We start from the raw sequence: 5,766 nt of genomic DNA, 5'->3' as shown, positions 1-5,766 counted from the left end.
AACCCCACCACTGAAATCCAGAAACTAATAGTACAAGTAACTACATAAGCGTCGGATTCTGGTTTTCTATCCAAAAAGGAATTTGATTTTCTGAACACAAAGTCACCACGTATACCGGTAATTTACTGTCTACCCAAAATACATAAAAACTCTGAATCTCCCCCAGGTCGCCCCATTGTCTCAGGGTGTGGCTCGGTACTTTAACCTCTTGGGCATTACAACGATTTCTTTATAAAGCCATTTGTAGCCACAACCACATGCTACATAAAAGACACAATGGACATGATCAACATCATAGAGGACCTCCCGTTTGATCCCACATCCAGCACCATGTGTACGCTGGATGTGGAATCACTCTATACAAACATCCCTCAGTATGAATCATTACGTGTCATCGAAAAAGTTCTTGAGACACGTCCCGACCACATAATGTCCCATCAGTATTTATCCTCCAATTGTTAGAGATCTGCCTAACAAAAAACTTTTTTCTATTTGAGGGTCAGTTCTACGGCCAGGTACGGGGAACTTCAATGGGAGCGATTTTTGCTCCCAATTTGGCCATTCTGTATATGGACCATCTTGAGACATCCTGCATCTTGGATGTATCAAACCCTTTTCACAGTGGCATAGCCATGTGGAAACGATACATTGATGACATATTCCTACTGTGGTCAGGACCCCCAGACAGCCTAACACAGTTCCACCACTGGCTCAATAACAACAGTGCAGGACTGAAATACACTAGCCACCAGCAAAGACTCACTACCATTCCTAGACCTAGAAATAAAACACATTGAGGGCCGCCTTTTAACAAATCTACACCGTAAACCCACAGAGAGAAACACCCTGCTTAACTATGCCAGCCATCACCCTAACGCTTTACGTGACTCTCTCCCGTTCTCACAATTTCTACGCATGAGGAGAAACTGTTATTTTAAGGAAGATTACTTAACAGAGGCAAAAGTTCTGAGCAAAGAACTCAGGAATAGAGGGTACCCACGCAAACTTGTACGCAGGTCTTTGAAACGAGCATGGTACTTCCCCAGGGAAACCCTCCTTGAACCCAAATCCAAACAACCACAAGACAGGCTTAAATGTGTTACCACATTCACTCCAGCATCTAATGCCATCAAAAAAAGTGTGTTAAAACACTAGCCGGTGCTAAAAGCTGGCCCGCTTAATCTTGAGCGTCCAATGTTTGCCTTTAAGAGGGCCAAGAACATAAAAGACCACTTAGTATGTGCTTCCCTCCCACAACAACCAGTTGATGCATGGGGCCTTCCAACTCTCTCAGGGCATGCCAAATGTGCCAGCTGCGTCTGCTGCGATTCAACCATAGAAGGAAAATGCTTTGAATATGGTGACATTAAATTTCAAAGAAAATATTTTTCTAACTGTAACTCGTCCAATGTGGTATATGCAATTTTATGTCCCTGTAAACTCATCTATGTAGGTCAAACAAGCCAGAAGATCAAACTAAGGATTGGACAACACCGGAGTCGGATACGCTGCAAGACAGCCTTGTGGATCACTTAAAAAGGATACAATGAGAGAGATCTTACGTGGACTGTCATAACCATGATAAAACCCCCACCTAGGGGAGCTGATGTCTCAACGTTACTAAACAAGGAGGAACTGCACTGGATTTTGAAGACTAATAGCATCAGGAATGGACTCAATCGTATTGAGGACTGGACCTCCTTGCTATAATAGACAATCAGTGATACTCCTTCCAATACAGAAATGTGACTCAATGTGTTGTACATAATCATGCTAGAAATTTGCATAATCTATGTCACTTGCGCCGTTTAAACACCACATGTTCACATTTTTAGTCACACGCGCCGGCAGCACCTTAGTGATTATCACTGTTTCCCACTTCTCACTAACGTTCTAAGATGGCCGCCACCATAGAAGGCTGCATGAGCACAACAAATTGCCGTTCCAAGATGGCCACCGCCCCTGGACCTCGAGGCTGTTAGTCCCTTGCCTCTTTCCATCACCCACCATTTTTGGCTCCAAAGACATAAAGTAACTTGGAGACTCTGCTTCACCTCACACGCTATCCAGCGCCAGCAGGAGCCCCCGTGCCCTGACTCTCCGCCGTTATTCAAGTAAGTAACCAAAACACTGGCAGACCGTGTTCGCGATCAACCCCTTTGGTTAAAATTTGGGACTTAATCTGATAATTGAATGCTTTGTATTTTAGGAGGTACTCACTGGCAGCAGCTTACGGGGCATTGACTCTTTTGGATTACCGGAGGATTTCCTGCTTTCCTGGCCCCCGGTCGCGGCACCCGCTCCTCGGCAGTGCTGCCAGACCCGCCCACACCGCTGCGGGACTGCGAGGCAGTTCCAAATACACCTGCAGCCTCTTCCTGCAGCGGATACGCCCCTACGCCTGGCTCCAGCATAACTGTTCGCAGCACCCGCTTTGCGGGTGCTACTCACTGGCAGCAGCTTACGGGGCATTGACTCTTTTGGATTACCGGAGGATTTCCTGCTTTCCTGGCCCCCTGGTCGCGGCACCTGCTCCTCGGCAGTGCTGCCAGACCCGGCCACACCGCTGCGGGACTGCGAGGCAGTTCCAAACACACCTGCAGCCTCTTCCCACAGCGGATACGCCCCTACGCCTGGCTCCAGCATAACTGTTCGCAGCGCCCGCTTCGCGGGTGCTACTCACTGGCCGCAGCTTACGGGGCATTGACTCTTTTGGATTACCGGAGGATTTCCTGCTTTCCTGGCCCCCGGTCGCGCCACCCGCTCCTCGGCAGTGCTGCCAGACCCGCCTACACCGCCCACACCGCTGCGGGACTGCGAGGCAGTTCCAAACACACCTGCAGCCTCTTCTCGCAGCGGATACGCCCCCACGCCTGGGAGGATTAAAACCAGGCTAATCATTCCGCGGGACGCGCACGGGACGAAGTGCGGGGCTAAGCCCGGGCAAAGGGCGGGCCCTCTGAGGCCCTCGTAGGCCAGTGTAGGCTGGGCTGGGCCTACTCTCTTTCGCCTGTGCTGTACTGGAACTTTGGACCTTGACACAGGCGACGGACATGGCATCGCCGGCTGTGGAGGGATTCACTGGGAGGGTGGCGGGAGCTAGAAATGGGACTTTGGACAATTATTTTTCTAGGGCCCCGGGTGATGGTGATAAGGAAACTTCCTTGGCTGAGCGTAGGGCAGAGCGTCGTCGCTCTATTGAAAACATGAAAAATAGGCCTTTTACCGACACCACTCCTCATCTTGTCACCCAGGAGGGAGGCTCACCAAACATTAGTGAGGATCCATTATCTCAGGATGGCGTCCCTCTTTTATTGCGGGATTGTACTCCCAATCCCTGTTTGCCTCCCGACCAGGTTGCAAGTGCCTCCCCCCTCCCCAGTCTCAGTTGTACGGCTGTTGATCTAATCACCCAGATCCCCACTGCAGTAAAGCCAAGGAAGACGAAACCGAAACAGGTAGTTGTGGTAGAGATGCATGGCCCACCTCCAAGTAAGAGAAGAAGGAAGCTGAGGGGAGGGCAGGGTAAAGCCAAAATTCCCCACTCCGATTTTGGGAAAGTTTCAAAGCCCCCTACCATCCCTGATATGGTAACAGTGGAGGTGCCAGAATCTCATCCAATTCTGCCAATACCGCTAGTAGTGGCTCCTTCGGTCTCGGGTATCAACACCACAGACCATGACAATACTCCGGGGGACCCACTACCGAATGCATTACCCCCCGTTACGTCGTTAGGGAATTTGGAATTCTTACTTAGGTCCCTGCTCCTGCCCATTAGTGGGAGCATAAAGAAAGTTGAGATTAGACTCACCATCTTGGAGACCGCCATAAGTAGTATGGTTACCTTAGCCAAGGCCCAGGTGACTGGGGCTGCTCCGCCCACAACCGCCTTAAGGCTACCCGCTACCAACGCTCCAATAGCTCCAACCCAGCCCCCCAAGACGAAGTCACAGCCCCCTGGTAGGGCCGACCTTGTACACCAAAGACCGCCCCCTCTAAAGCCTCCAAACATCCCAGTAGCAGGGCCAGTGGGTGATTCCCAGAGGGGATCGATAATAGCCCCCACAGAAAATACGCGGGAGGAACAGGGAAGCGCCAGACACATCAGAGTTCCAGCGACCAAAAGGCCACAAGTGGAGATACCTCCACAAGCGGTGCCTTTTGTGGTCGTCTTGACAGGGGTCCCGCCGTTATTAGATAACAAGAGAGAAGGCTATGCTCAATTGAAAAACAAAATAATGCACTGGTTGCGTATTTATAGGCCCATTTCACATAACATCGACGGGGAGATAGTGCATGTCAGGCGGCTCAACTGGTTGGGTAGCAGATGTAAAGATATTGAGGGCGACCTGGTGGTGGTCAATTTTAGAGACCCGCGTGCAGTGGATTACATATTAAATTGGCCCACTGGAAGCGGGGATAATTGTATCACCCCACGGGCTCTGACATATTTTTACCCTAGATCTGTGGTGCTTCCCCCATCTTTTACAAACGGGCTGTACCCTCCCCATGCTAACCCTCCGCCACTATATAGCAATAGGTATACCCCTTACGGCCAGTATCCCGTCCAGGCGGCTGACCCTTTTGGCTGGATCACTGCACCCCAGAGAAACAACAGAAATACCAATAGTAGAATGGAGCACCTGAGGCCCTTTACCCCTCTGGAGACAGGCAACAGATTCTCATTGCTATCCGGTATGGAAGACTGCGACTGATGTTCACAGATTATGGGGGAGAGGGGTGACCAGCCAAGTATGGCTAACCCAAAGGGCACTGATCTCGAGGCCCCAAGGGTGGCAAGAGGAAATGATAATAGACAGACAGGTCCCTTGGTAGCCCAAAGCTCAGATGGTAGCATCATTGGACCCACTACGGATGTACCGTGTATAGACACCATAGTTGGTAGCATTGAATCCCCCAAGCCATCTACCTATGTGGACGTCATTCCCCTGCCTAAGGAGGGGGGAAGGAGTGGGAGTAAGGGCACCCCTGGTTTGGCTCCTATAGGTCACAGGGTTATACACCTGTTATCCTGGAACGTGGCAGGGTTAAAAAGGAAGATGGCTCTACCGGAATGGCACACATTCATCGAGAAGTTTGATGTTTGCCTATTCCAGGAGACCTGGAGCGTTCTCCCACTACACAAATCAGGCTATACTACACATTTTTCCCCCGCAGTAAGTAGTGGGAAGGGTAGACCCGCGGGAGGACTATTGGTTTGGATCAAAATTGATCTGAATTGGGATGTTGTTATTCATGATTCAGCGTGTAGGGATATCCTACACCTCTCTTCCAGGGGATACGCTGAGGGGAGTAGGCTCGAATTATTTAATGTTTACGCTAGAGGGGCACCGGGGGACACATCCTCAGCAACCTTAATGAGTTTAGACTTAGCAATAGCTAAGTGGTCCCCTTCTGCTAAAATTATAGTGGGCGGGGATTTTAACTGCACGTTTGAACCTCTTAGCAGGGATGATCCCTTGGGTACTGAGGGGGAAGATTCTAGATGGTCTATCCCAGCTTTGTCACTACCCCCTATTCGAAAATGGTCAGCAAGGGCAATTCAAATTAACGCCCTAACCAGGGAACACAACCTAAGAGCACTCAACGGTAGGACTATGTCCGACAGGGCTGGTGCAATGACATTCAACAGGCTTAATGGTCCGTCTAGAATTGATTATATCTTACTGGACGTTAGACTGTGGAAAGACCTAATAGATATGGAGGTGGTGGCTACACAGGATAGTGACCACAACCCCCTCTGCA

Source organism: Lissotriton vulgaris, chromosome 1_2 (assembly GCF_964263255.1).
Source record: "Lissotriton vulgaris chromosome 1_2, aLisVul1.2, whole genome shotgun sequence".
NCBI lineage: Eukaryota > Metazoa > Chordata > Amphibia > Caudata > Salamandridae > Lissotriton > Lissotriton vulgaris.
The sequence above is the reverse complement of the archived record's forward strand: the minus strand, read 5'-3'. Positions refer to the sequence as shown.